The 25522-nt window shown below is 41.1% G+C and overlaps 1 long non-coding RNA gene across 3 annotated transcripts; it reads left to right on the top strand.

The window, feature by feature from the left end:
• Positions 1–444: 444 nt before the first annotated feature.
• LOC136111260 (uncharacterized) lies at positions 445–13200 on the top strand. 3 transcript variants are annotated; one of them, XR_011736049.1, is made up of 5 exons: positions 445–681; positions 2225–2295; positions 3437–3547; positions 6995–7086; positions 12206–13200. It is a non-coding gene; the product is annotated as an uncharacterized lncRNA (long non-coding RNA). The 3 variants fall into 3 exon arrangements; XR_010652724.2 differs by lacking the exon at positions 6995–7086; XR_010652723.2 differs by lacking the exons at positions 6995–7086; positions 12206–13200 and having other exon boundaries at positions 3437–4409.
• The last annotated feature ends 12322 nt before the right edge of the window (positions 13201–25522 follow it).

Genomic DNA, 25522 nt, shown 5'->3' with positions numbered 1-25522 from the left:
TTGCCTTCTGCTAGTTTCCTATTTAAACTTCCTCTGTGGTAAAACAATGACTTTGAGATTTTGGTGACTGAGGATTTGTGGCTTTTAAAAGGACAAGGTAGTGAAAGTTATGTTTATAGGGAGGAAAATATGCACAGAACTCATGGAATTTGAAACATATGAAACTTGGAAAGCTGCGACTACAGTTCCTGCAGCCCATAAACCACATTTCCTTCAGGTGTTCAAATTATGCAGCCAAGAGGTGGCCATTGAGCAGCGCACTCTCTCCCTGCACCAGGGTACTTTCTGAAAAGAAAAGCCGCATGAAGTTATGTGTCAAGAACAGCTGTTTCATGGCTAGTCCTAAATGGTTGGGTATGGTACAAAGAAAGGGTGAGCATGTGCGATGGTGTCAGGGCAGTCCAACGGCAGCAGGCACATTGTCAAAATTGTCTGGCCAGAGCTCTGAGCAGCTTGGCAGGCTCTTATGTGTACCGTCATCTTCTCACTTTATGTGCACATAGCAGCGATGCCCAAATTGTGGTCGTTTATCTCCTAGCTCCTATCGGCAACACTAATGAGCACACTGTGAACATTCCCTCCCTAGGCAGTCAGTAAAGAAACAAGGACAGAATTCCAGTGTTAGGCCATTAGAGTGTTATTCCGGACTGCCCACACAGTCCAAAGTCAGGTGGGATAAAGGTAAGCTTGTTTCAATAGGAAATCGTTATTCCTGCTTGTTTCATATACCCCTCCTTGTCTCAAGAAGTTTCTTCCTAAAGTTTTCTCTTAATTTCAGAAATACTGAAATATTATCTACCCTGACCCGTTTTCCTTCATTAAGTTTGTCTACAGGAATATGGTCATACACAAAAGCTTTAACTCATATTCTTGCAACTTTATTACTAAAAAGATAGTTACACTGGGACTGAAGACTGTTTTAGATTGAAATGTGTTTCATTAGGTAATTTAATTGATAGGTTTGGTGCCACCACGAATCAACTCCCAAGAAAAGGGAATATTTTAATTTTATATACTATGTGTAAGCACCTTCCAAGCCTGTATGATAATTACTCATCATTATGTCTGAAGCAATGATCTTTTGGCAGAAACTTAATGACTGTTATTCCATTGGGCAAGCAAAGGCTCTGATGTTCACTTACTGAGTTATTAATTCTTTGTGTCTGAATGATCACAGATAACATTATTAATAAGAGACTGGAAATGAAGGATAGGAGGGTCTATAAATCAAAGTCCTTATCCAAAGGACATATGAACTCTGACTTGCTGAACGGATTGTTTTATGCAAGTGATAGTGTCATTTGTACAGCAAATGCCTAACAGCAGCTGCTGAGGAGTCACTGAACTACATCGTTCTCAGAAAGATGTATGCATCTTACTGTCTTTGAAAACTGTAAAAATAAATTTATAGAGTACAAATACATTTTTGTAGATGAGGCTGCTTTTTATAGATGAAACTGCTTTCAAGCAACTAAAGATGTGATATGATTTAATTTCATTAAATGACTATCTATTCCTTGCTTTCTAAATACAGATAAACTGGAGTAGAGAAAAAGTTTGTAGCAGAAGCTAACATAAGAAGACAGACCCTGAAATGACTTAGAAATACTTGTATTATGAAGAATTTTTCTATAATGCATTTAGTTGACATAGATATGGTTCCTAGACTTTTCTGAAGAGGGGAGATTTTTCATTGTCTTTTGAAATGACTTAAAATAGTTGACCTTTTATATAACCACTATTTGTTTTTCTACAGCCTGCAATGGGAGGGGATTTTTTTGTTGTTCTGCAAACAGCATCATTTTCTCCCAGACATAGCCATTTATGAGGAACTCACAGGAGGAGTATATCTTAGAGGATGAGGGGTTTGGAGACGGTATGGAAAAGTCAGAGAGCTGCCATGCTGCAAGATTACCCTACTTACAACATTTCTTTAAGTTGTCCTGTAAACCATTTCTCATTTTCCTGGAGACCCAATGTGTTAAACTCCATTTTGGGGTGGAATGGGATACGCAAGGCGGAAGGGATGAAGAGCTCAGGGATGTAAACACATGCCATGGGCCATGTACTGGGTGCGCTGGTCATTTTACGGAGGAAGAGCTGAGGTGCTGTATTTGCCAGTGTTTGTCAGGGCCTCATTTCAATGCAGGAACAAGAAATCTAAGAGTTAAAATGCAAAACTTGCTTGTTTGTTTGTTTGTTTGCTTGTTTGTTTTTTCCCCAGGACCTCAGGCCTGAAATACAGCTCATATAGAGATCACCAAGGAACCACATTTGCCTACGTGACTGCAGAGGGTGAGAGAATTTGTAGTGCTGTGTTGCAGTGAAATCCAGGCACTAAGGTCTACCAAATAAGCAAACCTCACAATAACATGTAGCAGTTCTACAATTCAGTTTTAAGAGCCTTTAGTTTTAAAAGCCCCTCATGTTATTAGCTTGCACAGAGTGCGTCAAACCCTGGGACTGAACTCAGTCTCGTGAAACCAGCAGCGAGGAGGAGAACCAGTAAAGCATTATTTGCTAACAGCAGATCAGAGCACTGTGGTGGGACTGAGATCACCAGTGGTGTTGGATTTACAGCAGCATGTAGCATGAGCAGCAGTTGACTTTGTACTTGGAGATGACAGTGGATAATTATGATGACACTAAATGCATTTTACTGGCATTCGTAGTATTTGCAGTGGCTGAGGACATGTATGCTTCCATTGAACCTGAAACTTCCATCAAATGCGAAATTTGTATCTCAAAACTTAATGTACAGAGGAACAGGAACTCAGTCAATAAGCCAGACTGTGGATTCCCTGGGAAAACCATCCCTGCAATATAGATCAGCAGCTGTATTTGAATGGATATAGATATATAGATAAGAAGCTGTATTTGACTGGTTATTGTCCTTTCTCCACAGGGACAGGTGGCTCTCCGAGGCTGGCGGTTGGGCAGCTGGCAGGGCCTGTCCCACTGTCCCAGCCCACAGCAGGGCAGCTGGGGGCACCAGAGCAGCCCCAGCCCCAAGCACTGGGCACCTCTGTGGGGACAGGAATGGGCTAAGGCCAGGCTGGCGCATCAGCCAACAGATGTGGGTCAGGATCAGGCTTGGTGAGGAGCTCTGGGATGGCCGGCCAGGGCCTCTCCCCATGGACACCGGCAGGAAGGGGCTGCACTGGCTCTGCCTTGGCCCTGACCCCCACTGCCAGATCCCCAGGACCTTTAGAGATGTATTCAACAAAGGCACTACAAAACAAGTGGGGAAATATAGCGTCAGCAGCAAACACAGAGTTTATCACAGGATTTATGATTGACACACAGGAACCATACTCTATGGCAGGGTCATGAGACTGTATAAGAGCTGTAGGGCAGGTGAGGAGACCTTATGAGCTGGGTCCATTGCTTCCACGTCATGAGCATGTCTCTGTAACACGTCTCTCCCTCTCTGCAGCTAAGACATCTGAAATGGAAAGTTTCTGCAAGCCCTGTTTCATCCCCTGAAGGAGAAAACACCCAGACTGAAAAGAAGCAACATCATTACATCTGCTGAAACTAGTACAGGGTTAGTCAATGGCTAATAGAGGGCAAAAAGTTCAGAGAAACCAAGGAAGTCAGGACAGGGTCTAACATACACCGCTAGTCAAAATATTGAGCCGGTCCCTTTGAGTGAATACTGCTGGGTCTGAATGATTATGTGATTTTCTGATGTTGATTCCTGGTCTTCAAGTATAACTGCTGACATTCTTTTCATAGGAGAGAGGCAGATTAAGAAAGGAGGGATTTAAGAACATGACAGTAAGCTTCAATTATTTCTAAGCAGTGTTATTGCAGAATTTTAACTTGAAACAGAGACTGAGGAGATCTGAGGCTCGAGTGTCAAAAGTCAAATATGTGAAAGAAATACACTCAACTTTCCATTAAATATAAATATCTCCATCAGACAACAACAGGGGGTCTTCTGCCAGCACCATTTCAGACCAAAAGAAAGGCTTACATTGCCTGAAAATATCTCAATTTTTTCCAGCTATATGAATTGCAAAAATAAAAGATGTTATCTCTCATTACAAACCACGATACCCTGAGGTTACGTAAGAAAATTCTCCATGACTGAAAGACTGGTTAAGTACATTTTGTGAAATTTATTCAGTTGCTAGCCATTGATTTTTAATTGTATTGCCACAGTATTTCTGAAATGAAAACATTAGGGAGGTAGTTCTCTGCAAATATGAATTACAGCTCCCCAAATATTCTGCATCATCTTCCTGACATATGTGGAAGAGGCTAAGCTGATCGCTAATGAGAAGAAAGAGGTATGTGAAGCAGAGTATTGGCAAAAATAATTGACAAATGGGCTCTAGTCAGAGCTCCTGAGGGGTGACTGCAAAGTTGAAATGTTAGTCTGTGATACTGAAATAAACATCACAAGATTGAATTGAACAGAAAATACAAAGTCTTGCTTCTTTCCTTAACAACGAGCTCAGTGTCTTCTCAAGTCATTTTACTGATTTCTTGAGACAAAGTAGTTGTTGGCGCAGGACTCCACCCACTTATAATGATATAAATCTGCAGAAAAGCATAGCAATGTATATCAATCCTCAGGAAAACAGTAGCATCATCCTGCTGTGCCCCTTTGTACACATAACCATTAGGAATCCCAAAGGTAACAATTAGATATTAATATCTCCAAGTATAAAATCTTCTCTCACTTCCATGGCTTTTCTTCACACCTTTCCCAGCACTGTCCTCCCATATTATTTTACCAGCTATGTCCTTAGATTGTGTTTCTAGGGTTGTGGAGGGGACAGACAGCATCCTCATCAGGTTTGCAGATCACACCATATCAAGGAGGCTGTTTGATACAGTTCAGGGCAGGGCTGCTGTTCTGACAGGCTGGAGAGATGGACAAAGAGGAACCTTATGAACCTCAACAAGTGCAAAGTCCTACACTTAAGAAGGACAAATCACTGGCAATGATACAAGCTAGGGGCTTACAGGCTGGGAGGAGCTCTGTGCAGAAGGACCTGAAGGTACTGGCTGTCAGAAAGCTGTGCAGCGAGCACAGCTTGCAGACTGAAGAAAGTGTTTATCTCCCTTTAACAGCATTTGTTAGATCACACCTAGATAGTACATGTTTTGGGCTCCTCAAAACAAAAGACATCAACAAACTGGAACGAGTTCAGCAAAAGTCCAGCATGGCAGTCAGGCTGGAGGACCTTCTCTGTGAGTGGAAGCTGAAGGAATGGGGCCTGTTCAGCCTGGAGAAGGGTTTGGGGGACCTAAGAGCAGCCTTCCCATACCTAGAAGGAGGCGATCAAGGAGGTGCAGCCAGGATCTTGATAGCAGTGGATGGTGGGAAGCCAGGAGATAAGGGATATAAATTGAAATAAGAGAGGTTCAAACTGGATGTAAGGAAAGCCATTTTCCCGTGAAAGCAGCCAAGAAGTAGGACAGGAGCCCAGAGAGACTGTGCAGTTACTATCCTTGGAGGTTTTCAAGATCTGACTGAATAAGCCCCTGAGCAACCTGGTCTGATCTAATAACTGCCTCTTGTTTCATCAGGAGATTGGACTAGAGAGCTCCTGAAGGTCCCTTCCAACCTATGTTTACCCTCTGATCCTATTAAATTATTTCTGAAAATGTTCTTCTCCCCTCCTCTTCTTGGGTCACTTCAAGAGGGTTTAAGGGTGGTGGGAAGAGAGGTATGGCAGAGGAAGAAACAGATGTTTTATTTCAGTAAATTACATTAAAATCTTATTATTAGGAAAAGGGAGGTGTAAGTAGCAGAAACCACAGGAAGAAAAACCATGAGGCAAACTATTTTGGAACAGAGGCTGTAAACTGTTATTAATGTGAGCAAGGACTGATAGACAGCCCTGATTAGTGTACAATTGTAATGGAACTTCATGCTTTACAAGATCAAAATAGTAAAGTGCTCCATTATGGCAATTATCTATCAAAGGGTGAAAGCACAATAGCTGAAGCTGCTAAAATACTTCAGTGTTGATTAGCCTCATTATGTTGCAAATGTGTTATAGGGCACATTATGCTAATGTTGTACCTGACAAACAGAAAATGTTAATAGAAATGACAGAAAGACAAATTATAAGAAAGCCAATCCATGTTCAGTCATTACAAATCCAAGTGCATGATCAGCATACAGATACTGTTTGGTGGTTCTGTGGTCAACTTCCAAAACCCTTTAATCTGATCCAAGGGAACTGAGGTCATTCAGATCTTTCTCATGATATGATAGATCAATAATATTCTATTCAAAGCCAAGATTGAACAGTTTTGATTTTTAATTTAGGGAAACAGACAGCTCTTCATTTGATGCTGAAGTTTGTTTGAAGGCAAATAAACTATCAAGCATTTTCAGGCATTCTTGGAAGAAAAGCTTTTTGTAATCAAGATTTGTAAACTGAAAGACCCAAATAGCTTGGATTGAACTAAACTGCAGAGTTTTAAGAAGGAAACTTAATAATATCACCTGTGTACAGGGATGTGGGTACCTACTTTCTGTCATAAATGTCTTAAGGTTTCACATTTAATTATTTTTATATATTAATACTTCTTCTCTCTCTTTTGTATATATATAACATTAAAGTAATTACTTTTGGTTCTGATTAGGAAAAAGCCTTTAACTCATCAGCTGCCAGTGGATTCAGACAGCTTTTAAGAATTTCACCATTCTCCTGTGTGGCTGAGTCAGGTTTTCAATATTCACTCATTAATCTGGGGAGAACAGAAGGTACATATAGACCTTTACCAGCATTGAATACATTCTCTCCATGGTGCTACTAGTTAATAAGCTACAGGGAGGAAGGACTATTCCCTAGCTCTTTCCCAAATCCTTCCAGGCAACTCCCTCCAAAGCTCTAGAGTCCTTCAATACTTACATTCAGAAGATATAAATGTTCTAATTATAACCAGTTCTTCACCACTGACATGGATGATGGGAAGGAGAAAATGAGATCTCAATGTGTTTCTTCTGTTTTTTATTCACCTGCAGTGAGCACCAGAGAGATAACTGGCTTTTATTGATTGCATATGGCACTACCGTCTCGGGATACTAGGAAAAAGTTACATGAACGGCTGATTTGTGTAAGTGATTTGTTCTAAATTTGATGCTTGTTTCTAGATTAAAGCCTCAGAACACACAGCTGCATGTACAAACTCTCTGGAGTTATTACATTTATGTCAAGAATTAAGCCTGTGTAATGCTTTTGCTTAGGAAAAAATACACAGTAGCTGGAGAGGAATAAAAACACAACATAAATGCATAATAACAGGAGAAAAATGAAGACGTAAAAAGGAATCGGTTGGTTGTGAGATTAGGGGAGTGGGGCTCCATAACTAAACCCAGCTGGCCTGGCGTAAGACAAAAATAGGATAGACAAAAATATGTAGGAAAGACACACTGGCAATTAAGTTTTAATATGATTTGAGCAAGAAAGTAGCAATGTTTATTAAGAATCTCATTAAACTTGAGTGTATTAACTGGCAGGGGCAAAATTACATAAGGATGAAGTTCTAAAACAGGTAGCATATGTATTTTCTGTTCTCAACAATGTATTTTCTCCAAGGAGAATTTCAAAATGTGACACTGTAATTCCAATAGTCCTCCCCTTTCCTGGACTAGATTTTCTTCTCTTTTTGGAATCTCTGCGTGCTTTAATAGCTTCAAAAATGTTGCAGAGGGATAGTTAAATTGTTCAGTAGCTACACTTGCAGACAGTACTTAGGAGAGATTTGCAAGCTGGGAGGAAGAAAACCAAACAGCTCTGAATAAATAGAGAAAAAATAGCAACAGAGATCGAAGTATGCTTCAGGGTGAACTGCTCTTTATGACTGCAGCAGGTGTAGCAAGCGATGTAGCTTTGCTGTGCAATAAGGATACTCTGCACAGTCCCAAAGGGCCTTGGCATATGACCGTCACCTAAGCAGCATGCACTACCTTGACATAGCTTACTGGGATTGGAAGATGACAGTCTTGTGACAAACTTGAGAATGATGGGAGCCAGAGGTGCTTATTGAATTCCCTTGATAATTTTCTAAAGGAAAAATGTCACCGAAGTGACTACTCCAGCCTCTAGAACAGTGTGGCTTCCATGGGTAGGCTGAACTGCAGGATGCTCTAGGACAGAAAACTTCTCCTTCTGTCCTTTGCTGAGTGTTCAGCTGGGGAATGGCTTATTAGTGAGCACTGACACTGACTTGAGCTCCCAAAGTTCTCATAATTCACATCCTCTGTCCAGAATGTCCAAATATGATTTTTGAGCTTTGTGCAGCTCATGAGCAACTGAAGTGAAGCTGCTCTGCTGCTGCTGCATCATGTGGTGAATTATGGGGTAGCACTGGCAATGAGTCTGTGCAGTGATCTGAACCTTCAGCCACTGGAGCAATGTGGTGGGACAGACAATCCTGAGCCACAGAAGGATTCAGCTGTCCATCTAGCCCAGCCTCAACTGGGAGGAGGAGGCAGTGGGACATTGTGGATCTCCTGTAACCATCTGTCTGTGGACCAGTGCTGGATGTCCCCTCTCGGTCATGTGGGTTGTTCTTTGCAGTATGGAGATTCTGGTATGCTGCTTGTAGGTTCTGGAAGATTACACACATTGAATAATGTATATGTATATATAATGCTTACAATTTCTTTTAGAAAAACTTGTCTGATATTGCTAAATTAAATTTTAATGGCGATTATTTTGACATAAAAAACAGTTGAAAGTGTTGGATGATTAGGATGCACTTTGTAGAACAGACTTTTGCATATTATCCAAACAGAAAATGCCAGCATTTGCACATGTAGCCAGTCAGTTTAGCTGCATGACTCACAGTTATGGGATGAGAGCAGTTCACAGAAATATTTGAGAGTTTATAAATCTATATTCCAACCACTGCCCTAGTAGCACTGTCATTATAGAATCATAGAATCACGGTATCCTGTTGGTTGGAATAGAACCTCAATATCATTGAATCCAACCATAACCTAACTGGCACTAAACCATGTCCCTAAGAACCTCATCTTTATGTCTTTTAAACACTTCCAGGGACGGTGACTCAACCACTTCCCTGGGCAGCCTCTTCCAGTGCTTCGCAGCCCTTTCCATGAATTAATTTTTCTGAACTTCCCATGGCACAAGTTGAAGCCCTTTCCTCTCATCCTATCACTTGTTACTTGGGAGATGTGACCAACACCCTCCACGCTACAACCTCCTTTCAGGCAGTTGTAGAGAGTGATAAGGTCTCCCCTCAGCCTCCTTTTCTCCAGGCTAAACAGCCCCAGTTCCCTCAAGCACTCCTCATAGGACTCGTTCTTCAGATCCCTCACCAGCTTTGTTGCCCTTCTCTGAACTCACTCCAGCACCTCAATGTCTTTCTTGTTTTGAGGGGCCCAAAACTGAATGCAGTATTCAAGATGCAGCCTCAACAGTGCCAAGTACAGGGGGACAATCACTTCCCTGATCCTGCTGGGCACACTATTCTTGATACAAGCCAGGATGCTGTTGGCCTTTTTAGTCACGTGGGCACACTGCTCACGTTCAGCCGGATGTTAATCAATATCCCCAGATCCTTTTCCATCAGGCAGCTTGGATTGTTTGGACTTCATTTTGTTTCCCATCCCATTCTTCCAGCCCAGTGGGCTCTGTACCTGAAGCACAACTGGTTTTACTATTAAAGACTGAGGCAAACAAGGCATTTAGTACCTCAGCCTTTCCTTCATCCTCCGTCACTATGTTCCCCCCCCGCCACATCCACCAGAAGGTGAAGATTCTCCTTGGCCCTCCTTTTGTTGCTGATGTATTTCTAGAAACATATTTGCTCCCTTTTACAGCAGTAGCCAGGCTCAGTTCTAGTTGGGCTTTGGCCCTTCTAGTTTATGCAGAGAGAAACTTCACAGCATTCTTGTAGTCCTCTTGAGTAGCCTGCCCTTTCTTCTAAAGGTTATAAATTCTCCTTTTTATTATGTTCACAGTCATAAGACCATATACGCCAAACCTATGCTTTTTGACGCAATATGATACCAGAGCAGTTTCATATACTCTCAGCATTGGTGTCTGTTGGAGCCAAGGGCTGCAGTGGCTTTAACTGTGCTACTTGCTCTGTGCAGGGCTGCTTAAAACTGGGGGAGTCAGGATCAGATATTCAGTTGCTCTTCATTTATTTTCCCCACCATACATTTGTCACGTTAAGAATAGAATCCACATGGTGGTCATGTGGCATGAAGTTTAAAACTTCCAGGTGTCCTTTTAACTATTTCTAAGACAAATAGCTTGTCAGTGTTGCCCATGTGACACTATATGGCATGAAAACTGCTCAAAGAAGTCACGCAAAGAAACCATTTTACTTGAAACGGGACAGGAAGATAACTTTGAATTTCGTAGTTCACTTTTAGGGATCAAAATAGTATTTAGCTTGTAATTTGTGAAGTGAACCGGAGCTGAAGTGGATTCTTTGGGAAACAAGACAAAACATCATTCTAGCTTATTACTCAGGACAGATTGCGGAATGTTTTTCATGTGACTGTAACAGATTTCTTGTCATTAGTAGACACATGTACAGTGTACAAACACTTCAACCTGGAAAATAAGTAAGAGGAGCAGAAAACATGACCAAAAACTGGTCCCTCTCTGCTGTATTGTATCATACCTTCTGGGAGGCATAAGATGCAGTAATATCAACAGGTGCTAAGGTAGGGCTTAATCTCAAGCCTCAGGCTCTGCCAGCTTCTGCATTGCTCTATAAATCATCCTTTGTTCTTAGCAGAACTTGGTTGGGTATTAAGGATGTGTTTAGATCTAAGCTTCAAGCTCAGCATTCACTGATACAATTAACTAATCTACATCTCTCAAAGCTGAAGCTAGTTGTTTATTTTTAGGCAGAACTCTTTTTCATCTGAAAGTGCTGATTTATCAAAACCGATGCATTTTGTGGGAAGATGTTTTAGCAAAAATTGAATAGAGCTATCTGCTGAGGAGGCATGTGTGAGAACTTGCCAGTTTGACTAAGCAAGAGGCAACGGCAAGCTGAGAGCATGCAGCACTGGAGCCAGGCATGTGGCTCCTTTCAAGCTTAGCTACTCTGATCCCAGTTTTTGAGTATCATCGCACCTCAGGGATGCCTGGAGCCAGAAATGGGGAAATCCTCAGTGTTCAGCCCTGAGCTGCCCAGACACCCCACATGTTAATATAGCTAGGCTTGTGGAACATGAAGGAACTTTGTGGAAAGGTAAAAACACAAAGAGATCTGGACTTTTGAACATCATGATGTCAGAGTTCCTTTGCTGTGACAACTTGAGTTTTAAGTCTGAAAGGGAAGAGGCTTTCCTACATTTTCTCAGCAGGAAAATTTCCTGTCTTTAGACAATAATATCTGTAAAGGATTGTATACATCATTAGCTTCCCATTTCCTAAGCTATCTCCACAGGGCTTCTTAAACCCTACCTGCTTCAAACATGGAAATATTGGTTCTGAGACACACAGCAGCAGGCACCAAGGGAAAATGCTAAGACAGCAGCATGGTATGAACTAGACAAATAGAAATCTCACCTTGCAGTTACACTGCTTTCTGAAAGAAGTCAAAGAAAGCATGCATTAGTAGATGACATTCTCAGGAATTTTGGGGTACCTGTCTCACTCCCTCCAGCTCTGGGTTGCTGCATTTAAGACTTGCAGTTTCACCTTGTTGTATTTGCCTTTGGACAAAGCACAAACAGAGCATCTGTTCTCCTCCCCTGAACACTGACTCTAAAGATCTAGGGTCAGAAGCTGTGAAATAACTACTCTCAATTCCCTCAACAAGCTTGCTATTGAACTGACTCCTTTGTTCTTACCCAGGGAGAGTACTCATCTCTCTAATTCGCTTGGCAGCCAAACCACAGCCTCCTGCTATTCAACATACTCTGAAACTGTAAAGCATTGGTTTGAATAGTGTTTTATATTGAGGAATTATATAAAAGAAGAGAGACACCGACAAAAGCAACCCGAATGCTTGTCTACATAATTGCACTAGTATAATTATAACTGCTAAGATAATACTTGTGTAACTCACACAGGATGAGTGTCTTTCCCTCCCCTGCCCCCCTGCAGCTCTATACCTCTTTTAAAGAAACATGATGATGTTAGTCCTGGCTAGATGACAGCAGTGTGTTTTCTAGAACTTGAAACTTCCAGTATTTAGGTTCTGTGATCAGTAAAGAATGAAAATTTCATTGATACAGGACAGATGAGTGGCACCTCTCAGACTTATCTTCCTGTCTCTACAAGCAACTTTCCATAGTGTTCAGCCCAGTCTGCTGTCTTGATGTCTATATTCAAGATACTTCAGGACCTGGCATCAGTTTATCTAAAACATCCTACAAAGTACCAGAAGAAAGACTGGAATGGGTAACCTCAGGACAGGAGCTGCAAGTATCAGGACGGGGCTGCTCACTTTCCTGAGGCTGCTGGCCATTGGTTTGCTTTAACCTCATATGGCTTTCCGAGTTGTAATGAAAAGCCTGTTGTGATTATCAGCCCTTCCTTGAAGTATGCTGGGAAACAACACAAATTTTCATACTTGATTGGCCAAAATATGCTGGTTTGTACAGTGGCAAATTGAGAAAGAATGTTAGAAAAGTGCATGTGAAGAACTGTAGTTCCCCAAACCTGCTCCTGGCTTCTGATAATCTGGAGTTTCTGAATTTCTAAAGACAGAGTTTGTATGGTATTTGTGTTTAAAATGAGCAGTATTCCTATATTTTTATGAATTTAGAAGCCTGCTTGGAGAAGCGGAAGAATATATAGGAGTTCTTTGCTTTTGGTCTAGATTTTGCTTCTTTAATAGGAATAAAAAATCCTGTGGTCCATGTCAGGCCATGAGGTTCTTCTCTCAACCAGGATTTTGGAAAGCACTTATTCAGGAAATACCTTACGGTCCTTAAAGTTCAGTTATATATGGAATTTAATACTGGCATAGTGTGAAGGGATTTTGTTAGAAGGAGATATGTTGTTGAATTAGTCAGGCCCAAAGGAATCTCAAGGCCACTTCGAGAAGCTGAGAACAGAATCTGCTGTGAGAAAGAGGGGCGTTTCTTCATTAACAGGGCCTCAGCATGGCGTGAGTCGTCGGACCTATCATCGGTGGGGCTCCAGCGTTTGGACTACCCGTGATACTCATTTAGCGAATCCATGCTTGGAGCGTGGATTCGTGATTAGAGAATAGTTGCGTATATAAGGAGACATGTTTCTGTAATAAATGGCTTTTGTGTGATTCACATTGAATCGGAGTGCTGAGTCCTTTATCGTTCCAACAGCATAGCAGGACCTTGAATGAACACCTTAAAGTTCAAAGGTGAATTTTAGATTTTATAACTTCCCTTTCTATCTTTCTAGCAATGAAATTATTCATTTTCATGTTGCCCATGATACTCTTATCTCTATGTAAGTGTTGTCACTACTGGGTTTTTAGAGCTAAAATATTGTCACTTGTATTCGAATTTGTGTTTAAATTTGGGATAATGAAGCCACATTTCTGCGTTTTCCTTAGTCGTGAAAGATATTTGATTCACAAATTATAAAACATTTGAGAATATTTTACTATTTTAGTATCACCTATCTTCCCCTTTCAATCCTTGAATGCAAATAAGTTTTTTAAAGAAAGCCAACGCTGTGAATGTTAAGTGATGACACATGAACTTTGCACTGGAGCTAAATCTAATGTGGTGGCACTTCCATAGCTGTGGGAGAATAATCTAAAAAGGTTAGGCAGAACTACCTTTTTTTTTGTTTGTTTTGTTTTGTTTTGTTGTTTTTTTTTTTTTTTTTTTTTTTTGTTTTTGTTTTTGTTTTGTTTTGTTTGTTTGAATACATAAAGTGGATCAGTTCTCAGTCAGTGGATGTCATTCATTTTGGGCTTGGACTCACTGGACCATGTCCAAAAATAACTGATGTACTTTCCTCCACCTACCTGCATCTGCCTGCGGGGACAGAAGGGTCTGGTTGCTGAGTAGAGAATCCAAACAGTGTTAAAATTTGAATTTAAAACAGATGGCGGCCTACGTTGAGACTGACCTTTGGCATGCTCTAATTACTTTTCTCGTCACCCTTATTGGGTGTTTGTGATATGACTCAATGTACAGAACGGTTGTGTTTCTTTCTTTCGTGTTATCCCTGCTGTGTGTCACGTGTTGTCTCTGGTCTTATACTGAAATTTTCATCTCTCTGGCTAGGGCTGGTGCTGTCAGTCAGCGTGGAGGAATGGGAAGGGAGATGGCCTGCATACCAACCTCCTCAGCAAACTCCGAGTATGAAAGGAAATCAGAGTTAATTAATAACATGGCTAACATTTTGCCAAAATATTTGTACTGCAAATACACTATTTGCTCTCTGTTTATTACTTTTAGGATGAAGTCTTTCTTTTATCCAAATAGATGTTCAGAGCCATGTAGCACTGTTTAAGCGAGTGACAGCACATGAGATACACTTGGTCCCGGCAACTAAGCCTGCAACCTGCCAGCTAGGGACTCCTCGTGTTTTCAGCATGTGAAAACCCAAATTGGACCACAGTAGGAAAAAAAAAAAAAAAATCATCACAAAGTTTAAACTGAAGAGTTACCTAGCCCGAAGACAATTTTGAGAGCTCCCCGCATCGGCGTGAAAGCCCCTTTCAGGCTGCAGTTTTGGCGCGGCGATGCAGGGCTTGTGTTGGGCTAGGGAGGACATCTTGTGGTCACTGTGGAGAACTCGCCTTCTCCCAGCAGTCTGGGGGCCCTCGGCCTCCTCCGGGGAAAGAGACACTCCCTGGGCGCCGCCTGGCAATTTCGAACCCCAAAAATGTGCTCAGCTGCATTTGACAGAGAGGAGCGGCCTCTCCTGACCTGGCACAGGTCTCCACTTGGTGAAGCGAGGCCGGCAGGGAAGCGAGCTGGGAATCCTCGTTCCCAGCTTAGGCTGGGGAGCTTGTGGGTGCCCAAGGCTCCTGAAAATCATTCCCGGGGATTTATTCTTTCCTTAACATATGACTGGGAGCCACAGCCATTTTATTAGGGATGGGACTGTCATGTGTCTGCCTGGGCTGTCCTCTGCAGAAAGAGGTTTGGAGGTCCTGTTGCTGCTCATGTCAGACATGCTGAACATGTGCTGCACGGACATTGCACAGGGACTGACGCGATACACTCCTACTCTGGGAAATTACCAAGATTTCTGTTCACAGATTTCCCTTAGGACCACATGCAACAGTGTGCCACCAATTCTGTCTACCCAGACACATGGAAATCCCAAACAAATACAGCAAATCATCAAAACCCACCATGGAAACATGTCCAGAGGGAAAAAGAGAACCTGGGGAAAACCAGGTGTCTGTCAGGGCTACAGGAAGACAGAGGAAAGGAACAAAATGAAAGGACAACAGTGAAAAGCATGCTGGGTTTTTCTGGGCACAGAGCCCTGCTCTGTGCTTTAAAAGTTATCAGCTAAACCTGTACTTAACTGTCTGTATGCTTTCACCCCATTCTGCATATGCCCTTTTGAGTCAAAGAGTATCATCTGCACGGTGTGCAAATTCTACCACAGCGAGGCTGATTTTTACCTGTTTTATGTCTATTTCTAAAAACAGGTTAAGAATGATCAGCTGCCATATTTTGACATGCTAGTGTAGAAAGATGGGGTCAGCCACGTGAAGGAAATGCTGGCTGAACTTTGTAAAGCCTGCTTTTTATGAATCTGACTAAAACACAGAAACAATCTAGAGTGTTGTGTTTCATCTCAGTTTAATTCTGCATATGGGATAAGCAAATGCACACTTAACTGTTTCAATCACTGCAGTCAAACATTAATTTTTCATATGTCGTCTTACTGTAATAGAGAGAAATCTGTTGGGATCATGCTATGTTACATCCTTTTTTGTCCACGGGTATTTCATTTAAACTTCTACCTCACAATCCTGTCTTAAATACTTTGATGCAAATCTCAAGATTGGGCAAACATCTGCTGTGCTGTGCACACCTTTTATTTCCGCGAATGCTACCATCTAACCATGTCCTTATACTCCTGTGCCAGCACCTGTATTAACATAATGTAAATACCTGCTCATCTAACTTTCATATTTTATGCAATACTTATCAAAATGAGGTCCTGAGGCAACAGGCACTACCACAGCAGGGCAGAAGTAATTACAGTAACACCAGTATCATACTTAGTGGCTGTGAAATTTGCTGACATGATGTACCCTTAGCAGCACATCCAGCTCCTGCTGCATTGTGCAGCTGAGAATGGTGGGCAGAAATCAGAAGCCAGTCTTTTGATGGAGTTTTCTGCTGCCTAAGAGACCACCTTGAAATCTTCATCCTTGCAGCTTAAAATAACTTGAACGTTTGCTTAGAACTCTGTACAGATGTAGCTCAGCTGGTGAATGAATAGGAGTTGTTATTAAACTGTCTCAAAAATATGTACAATAATACCAATGAAAAGAAGATTTCTGATCAGCCCACTTCCATCCAGGATTCTGTTTCAGTAAATAGCACTAGCTTAAAGGAGACAAAACAAAATTTGGTAAGCATACAGGAACACAGGCAATCTTGGTTTATGACTGCATTTTCTTCTATTTCCTGTTCCAATTATTTTTTTCTATCGTGACTATTGTCTACCTTTAGAACTCCTCATGACACTGAAATGTAACGTCTTCTTGTTTTGTCTTTGATCTTTGAATATTGCGTTTTGAATTGGGTTTTTAATATTAGAATCCTTTTGCTTATTTTGCAGGTGGAAAGACAATCCCACCAAAAAGCCCTTTGTCCTTGTTTCAGTTCTGGTCCTCTATGTTTATTATTCAGTAGGCTCCCCAAAACCACTTGTGTTTTTCTCCATGATCAGAAACATTTTAAACTCCAGGACTGTTTTTGGTTTCTTCTTCTGGTGTCTGGATTTTAAACCATTTTATTTCAGCCTGCACAGTTTACTTCTAGAGCAGATTGTATACACCTCTCAGAGTGAGATATTTTGTATTTCATTTTGAGACAAAATAAGAGTAATCCACAGGTGATCTTTTGCCAAGGCAAGAAGGGCAAACCATAGGAGCTAGAAAAGCAAATAGGAAAACAGACCAAACTGCAATGAATTAAAAATTCTTCCAGCTGCAGAGAACAGTAGTTTCTCTGAGAGTCTGTTATTGCCCAACTTATTAACATATAGAGCATGTCTATCAATATCCACATATTTAACACATATCTGATCACATTTGCAACAGAAAATAGACTTATTTTGCACAGTCATGGCCCAAGTGTATCTTTAGGTACATCTGATATCCCAGTAAGTTCTGAAATGGCTTTGTATCTTCCACACTTGTGCTAAAAGGAATGTGTGAAATTTGACAGTACTGTCACAAGTATTGTATCATGGATTCTGTGCATACTGCAATATATTTGGCCTAAGAATCAAAACTAGGTAACACTCAAATGCCTGTATGTAGTCTGAGTCTATGTGCTTTCATGGGAAAAATGGCACTTCATACTTACTATACTGCTACCCCCCCTGCCGGCAGGGAAATAACTACACTAATTTAGCTCACCTTTAGTCTAACTTCTCTCATATCCACCCCGTGGCTTTTGCCACCCCTCACCACCACAACAGCACAGGAGTCTGAAGCACAAATTGATACCTATTCCATGGTAGATATCGCTGCTGTGGTTATTTCCGAAGCATCGCCTGGGGCTGTTGCCTGGTCCATCCAGCGTGGGGGCTGCCATACCCATGGTATGATTGGGCGTGGTGTAGCTGAGGATATGGTATGTTATGGCTTCCCAGATAACATGGTTCACCTCCTAATACATCAGTTTGCACAGTTTTAGTGAAAAGATGGGAATAGTTTAAGCCGCTGTACAAGAGTCTGAAGTGCAGTGGCTGAGAGCCAGCTTGCAGCTGCCTCTGGTGCCTCACCCGTGGGCAAGAATTTCCCAGAAAGTTGTGGGACAGAGATCTGTGAGACTGAAACTCGCCATACATTGTGAATCAGAGACCTTTGGCATCTTTGAACCTGCACAAGGATTTTTCAGATAATGTTTGCCATCGCTGCTGGTCCCAGAGTACTGCCTGTATGGGTACTGGTGGCCAGAGTGGACCACTGACCAGGCTTTTCTCATCTGTTGGTGTTGTTAATGATATGTCATCAGAATTGTCTTAGGCTGTTTTGTAACAAGCCACTGCACTTTAATGAATTTGTTTTATTTCTCTGTATAAAAAATTGATTTTTGAAATCAAAGCTTGCAGCTGATTACCCCATAATGTAAATTAATCACTTTGGTATTCCTTTTTAGATGAATCTAGCAGTTGTGATAATGACATTTTTGAAAGTGGCCACTGCCTAATGCTGTGTAATTATTTTTAATAACGATTGATCCATAAAATAAAATTCATACCATTCTTAATACACATTCTAACTAGAAGCAGTGATGGTGTGTGTGCAGAGCATACATATCAAGAAGTGTCTGAGTCGTTGTTTCGTGGGGTATATCAAGCCCCTGGGTGGTGCAAAAATGGTATTCTCCTTTGGCTGCACTGGAATTTCAATTGCTATCAGCTGCAGAGAATTCAGTCTATGATCCAAACGAGTCAGACTCCAAAGCATGCTATAGAAAATTAAAAGTAGAACAATATTATGTGTGGATATTTTACTGTCTATCCTAGACAGTGAAAGAAAGGAAGTTGTGAGGATTGAAGATAGAATTGGAAATCCCCTGCTTATATCAGGGATGTTCTCTGTGATAAAGTAAAATGCAGTTCTGGATAGTTTTTCACTTGTAGGATCTAAGGCTAGCGTAACACAGCCTAAAATGACTAAATTGTGGCACATTTTGTAAATGAAGGGAAACATATGCATAACTTTTTATTTATAAATTGTCTTCATAAAATTAATACTCTTCCCACTTGGTCAAACACACTTGGTTCCAGTGCTCATGTACTGGACATGCCTGAAGGCAGCTATTATTAAAGACAACGCAAAGTGGTTAGGATGGGTCAGAAGAAGAAAAAAGCTTCTCTCTAGTCTTGAGTGAGCGTAGTTCAAATGTAATAAGTTCCTAACTAAGCAGTATCTTTTTTTGCTATGGGGTGGAGAAAGAGAACATCACTTTCAGTACTGTGAAATACTCATGTCCTCTGCTATGACACAGTACCTACATTTTATTAAGCAGCATCACTTGGCCACTGGGACAGTAATCCAGGCTGATTCCTGCCTTTTACTGTAGTATTATTCAAGCTGTGTCTTTTCACAAAATGCAAGAATATACTTTCTCTGCTGTCACTCTTCAATGGAAGCTCCATTCTCCTAGAATCCAAAGATCTGCTGTTTACAGGTGCTGGTATAGTTTTTAATTTGTGCATCTGCTGGTTCATGCCCTTTTAAAAAGCATTGTACATTAGCTCTAATTTGTTATCTACAGGTCTTAACAACAGTTGTATTTTAAAAGCAACCTGTTCTACTCATGAGTACAATAAAGTGTGCATTCAAGACCTGATTGGTGCATTGGGTTACAAAGACTTTCCTGATCTACGACATTCTCTTGCATTAGTGTGTGAACTGCTTCCAGAAGGCTGCCAGTTAAAAGGGTTCAGTTCAGCTGTGGCCTATCGAGCATGCAGGGGACCCAGCCCTTTGTTTGCAGCAAATCCTAGTATCTGAAAGACTAAAGACATTGCGGGACATTACCAGCAGAAGAAAGAAGGTGTGTTTTGTTTTTTCTTTTTATTTCCTGTTAGGGGTACAATGGAAGGAAACTAATATGGTGATAGAAAGTGCTACATCTCTAACGTTACTGGTATTTCTTCTCCACATGTGTCTGGGGGGGTCTTCCTTAGCCAGGGACCCTAATCCTGGAGATCTCTGCTCCAGCCTTGGTCCTGCTTTGCTGGGCCATTTGCTAACCAGCAGGGTCTCTGCAGGTAAAACCGGTAATTGGTGGCTTTGTACCAGCTGGAGAAAGCAGCGTGAGTGGAGAAACTCAGGAGCTAAAGTCAACAAAGTGCTGTTGATTAGAAGTAAATGCAGAAGATGATAATAAGGTGAAATCAAGCGCAAAATGGCCAATACCTGGCAAGACAGCAGAGTTGAAGAGCAAGGTCTGTGGCTTATACTGGATCACAGACTGAAACAAAATCAGTCAGTGAGTTATTGTTGCATAGGAAACCAATGTCTCTCTGGGATGTATTAGCAAGAATGTCACTGAACTGAGCAGAATTTACTCTGTGCAGTGCTGATGTGACATCATTTGGAGAGGTCAAAGCACCACATGTTAAAAAGAAGACATTCCCCCAAAGAGCAATGAGAATAGTCAAAGGCGTTTAAAAAACATTATATGTGAAAAATGAAAGAGGAAAAGTTTTGTTGCTTTCAGAAAAGAGATAACTGTGAGTGGGGAGAGGTAATGCTGATAACCTTTCAACCCTAAAAAATTTAAAATATGATTATAAAGAGGACAGTGATCAATCATTCTCTCTGCTCATCAGCACAAACCAAGGAAAATAGCAGCTGAAGTTTCAGCAAACACTACTTCAGCTAAATATTAGGAAAAAAATCCAGCTATCAAGATGTTAATATTCTGAAACAGGCTATTGAGGGTTGTTACGTCTTCAACCAACATTTTTCAGAGTAGGCTATATAAATGCATGCTTCTTCATAACAGGAGGCTGTACTGAATGTCATCAGACCCTCTCCAAGCCTTCAATAGGCATGCCAGTAAGAACTTCAGTGTTACCTCTTCGACAAAAGCCTCTTCAAACTGTGAAGCTGCATCAGTGCATGGTGTTATCAGGTCTTCATCTTGGTGTGGGCCAGAGGTCACTGCACCGTATGCAGGAATACCTTCAGGTTATGAAATTTTAATATCCTTGGCAGTTGTAAAGGTTTTGCAAGCTACCAGGTCAGTTCCCATGATAAGCACAAGCTGCAAAGAGGTGCCTGCCTGACACCCCACTTCTGTTCAAGGCACAATACCCACTTGTGTCCTTTTTCATAAGATCAGGACATGGACTTGCAGGATTTGGAACAAACCTGTGAAGATTGGGACTGTCAGTGAATGTAACCATTGTTTCCCCTGTGTGTCTGCACCCCAACTCCTTTTTGAAAATCTACATCTATTTTCTTACCTCCTGGGCTGTGTCTGAAGTAAATAGAGATGAGCCGAAGGACTTAGTGCTGGCAGCCTGGAAGGCAAATAATTCTGTGCCTGGGACTGTAACCAGGCAGCAAGCCAATATCAACTACAGTAAATCAGTAACACTCAGTGCTCTCAGCAAAAATCACTTCTTTCTCTAAAAGAGCACATTCTTGGAAATCTACACTCAAAAACCCACTTAGGAACTTTCCAGACAATTAATTTACAGTTCTTTGGCTTTTAACCCCCTCCACAATTGGTTACAAAATTTGGGCTGCTCAAAAGACTTCTGTAGCAATCTCAGCATGAAAATTCAACAGCACTAGAAATCTGCAGATAGCTGTTTTTGAATTAAAATAATACTTTTTATTTATTTATTTATTTTTTATTTTTAAGCTGGAGATGGAAGAATATGCAGTAATGTTTTGGTGGAACATAATGTATATGGGAATAATTTCTATGTAATGACAAAGAGGCTCTCAAATCTCTTATTACTCCTGTTTCTTTGTCAGGCATAAAAGCGTGCAGGGTACTGTACAAGCAAGGAAGAGGTTTCAGAAGAATATTCTAAATGGTGCGTTGGAAACAACAGGAAGGTCTTGGTGCTGCAGGGGCTCAGTGCAGGTGAAAGCCGACTTTTTAAAAAGTGCTTGACCACACTTCTGTCACCTGGGGATCCCAGGCTGAACAAACTCTATAATCTTTGACTGACTCTTCAAAAGATATCACTAGAAACTGAAACACACCATTTCATGCAAGAAAGATTTCCTGCATTTTGGATTTAGAGAGACTGATTGCTGAAATACTGCTTTCATTCAGCCTTCTCTTCTAAAAATTGGTTTTCCCCAAATGATCCCAAACTTTCTGAAATAACCTGACAAATCCTAATTCCTGCAGAACTTTTTTCTCATTTTTGGTGTTATCATTGGTAAACATACCTCTCGGCTGGTATTAAGTGGCAAACTTTTGACGTAATTCTAATAACTTTAGAACTTGCTTTTTTTTCCACAGCAGAGTAAATCCCACTGAAAAATATTTATAGTGATCATCATTTCAGATGCCTTTACAGTAAGTCCAGGGGACTTAAGAAAGAGTGTTGATCTTTTCTGTGGACCTCCATAACTGCAGTGAGTCTGACTGCAATAAGTCACAGCTCCCAAAGGGGCTTTGATGATGTAGATTCAAATGCAGAGAGAGCGAAGATAAGCCAGGAGCTAAAAAGCACTGAATCCTGCCTTAAAATTAACAATCACAAAAGCTGTGTCTATTTAGACCTTTGATTTGACTAAGTCCCTCAAAGCACAGATCAATCATAGGCACGGTAGCGAAGCCAATCACCATAATGTCTAAGTGAGGCTGGTTATCCCTGTCTCATTGTTACCTGCATTAGTCTAGAGTTACGACAGGATCAAGCTCTCTTGCTAGATTCTCAGCCGTTCCTCCCTTTGTATCTACAAATGACAGCATGGGTCAGAAACAGGTATGTCTTGCAGTCCACAACAGCATATCGATGTCCCAATCTGCAGAGCAGACAACAGGGGTCACCTTGCAGATGGATTAGTGTGCCAGCACTCTGTTGCAGCTAGGTAATACAATGAGTTGCATAAAAGTTAATTAGCAAAGCAAAGAAAGCAGAGAGCCTAGAAAGACTCTGATGATTTGTTTAAATACTATAATCCTCTGGTGTTCTGGAGATTTACAGTGAGACTCCTGGATTCCTCTTTTTTATGGCAGAATGTAGGGGATGGGTTTTGTTTGGTGAATTTGATTCTTTAGATGTGTAGCTGAATAATCTATAAGGCACACTTATAAGACAGGGTAATGCTTCATGAATCAGTCTCAGAGCTACATGTTATTTAGTGTCCTTTTGATTTATTCCATGAAGATAATGTTTATTTAACGTGCCATATACAGGTCAGCCTGATACCACAGACAGAGCAAATGTCAAGACCTCAAAGGCCTTGTGTCCTTTGGAATGTGTACCATCCAGTCCAAATGCTGCAACTCTGCAGAGCTGAGGAACAAGCTTTAGTTTTATGCCACAAGGGCTGCTTTACAGCTTGGTGAGATGATGGCTGTACTTCTGGGCATCAGTTTCCCTTAATGGGGATCAGGACTTTGTTGTCATGGGATTCCAGACATGGCAATGTGATCACTGTGTAGGATGGGAAAACAGATCTACACAACCTGATGGAGATCAGATGAATGTGGCAATAAGAAGAAAATAGAACCAGGTGTTTTATGGACCTGGGAGAGGAGTAGAGTTTCTTAATTTCTACCAAGTGTGGGCCATGACTCAAAGGAACTGAGTCATAATAATAACAGCTAATACAACCATTCTCAATCTAATTTCCCATGGATTAGCACTTCCATTTTAAAGATGCAACTACTGATGTTTTTTATTAACAACCAGCATCATTCTCTATGGAAATTAAGCACTTGGTTTAATTTCTGCACCTGTGCCTCTAACACCTCCTGGCCATCTGAAAATCCCGGTGTAGCTCCACACAGAGACAGGGGACCTATCAGAGACAAAGACCAAACATGGTCCCTCCAGATCAATGCTGAGTGTGGGTGACGAAGTGGTGGAAGTGAAGTCACTATCTGCTCATTCTCTAGATGTCCTTTGGTAAAGCAGAAGCGTTAGTTCCTGGGGGCATCATGTGGAGCTTTCAGAAGTTTCACTCCCCTATAAGAGAGAAAAATCAGTGTTGAAGCTTCCAGGAAGGAGGAAACTCCAGGGAACTGCAGGCACAGGAGTGGCAGGATGGGATAAAGGGGACTAAGCAATGACTTTGAGCTAGAAAAATGATGTTTCATTGTAATTTCAGGATCTGGGCTGCATGGCTTTTGTCCAGCCACTTCACTCCTTTGGGCTTTCACCCTTCCATTGCAAACCCCTCTTCTGAGGGATACACCATAGATGCAGAAGTGATTTTTTTTTTTTTTTCTGAGACCTAAATGTCAGTACAATACATTGCTATAAGAAATGAGTATTTACTTCAAAAGCATACAACTTAAAAGAATTGGAGATCCTCCGTATTTGAACTTTCTGTCCAGAATTGTGGTGCTAATACAGAGACGCCTGTGATTTCATAAGCCAGAAGAGGAGGAATGCCATAACCTGTAACGTTTTTCTTTTTCGCGAATGTTTTTTGGTAGGGTTGGCAATTGTACAAGCAGCCACTGGATGGCAATGTTTCACACACAATTTCAGTCTCGACAGTTTAATAAGACTTGGAGTGCAGGTGCTCATCTGATTAAAACTTTCATCCAAATCCTGGTCTAGCACTTATTTCAATTCCATGTTTATGTCGCTGACAAAAATTGAACTGACAGTTGTATTATGGAGAGGCTACTGGCTCTGCATAGCTAAGGTCGAAACTTGTTTTCCAGTACAAATTCAATCTTGGCCTCACCTCTGAAATTCTCAGTAAAGACCATTCCTCTTTCACGTATTGGGCCCACAATGAGTAGCAAAGAGAGATGTTTTATTCACATTTCAGATAAGTCAGGCAAGGTATACATTTGGTTCAGGTCTATGGACACCTGGGTGTTAAAATGTGTTTTAACTGTTTCTTCTTTATTTGCCCCCCACCCCCCATCCACCGCCCCGACTTCGCAATGACTCTTCTGTGAAACTTCCTATGAAATTCAAGACCCCAAGGATATCGTGTGCTGGGGCTGAAAAGCTCACCAGGTAAAATGGGAAATGAGTTCCTGCAGCTGAATTCGCCCTTCTTTCCTTATGCTGCCAACAGTAGAAAATCACCTAACCAAGTATTCTTGAACATTTTCAGGAGATGAAAACCTAGTGAAAAGTAACACAGTGACAGGTGCAGGTATTCTCAGGAAGCAATTTTTTACACTCATCTGTCAGTATTCGTGCTGGCAGCACTCACACCTGGATTCAGCTAGGAAACAAACACAGTGCAGACTGGGTGCCTTGGCTGGCAAATTACAGCTGACCAACATGGCTCAAAAAGAAAATGCTGAATGTGAGAACTAAGGTGGCATCTATCCACATTTTTTTTTCCTCTTAAAAAAAAATCTAACATTTTGGGAGACAATTTGAGGTAAGAAAGTTGGAGAATCCTGATCATTAGAAGTATTTATTGTGAAAAAGCAAAACACTAAAAATCACTGATGATGTTATTTATTTTGCTTCACTTACCATGTTACAAAAGCCTCCTCTCTCCCTATACACACACTCTTGTTATCTATTGCTGACCAGCACATACCTGACAGGTATGACATATGCCAGGCAAGAAAGCAGAAAATCACTGTTCAAAGGAAATTATTCACAAATCTTTGTTTCTTGTTTCAGTGCAGGTTTCAGTAGTAATTATGAGAATCATGTTTGCAGTAAATTCCTTCCTTTCTGGGACAATTTAATATGGTTTTTACTGGATA

Source organism: Patagioenas fasciata, chromosome 1 (assembly GCF_037038585.1).
Source record: "Patagioenas fasciata isolate bPatFas1 chromosome 1, bPatFas1.hap1, whole genome shotgun sequence".
Classification (NCBI taxonomy): domain Eukaryota; kingdom Metazoa; phylum Chordata; class Aves; order Columbiformes; family Columbidae; genus Patagioenas; species Patagioenas fasciata.
The sequence above is the reverse complement of the archived record's forward strand: the minus strand, read 5'-3'. Positions and strand labels throughout refer to the sequence as shown.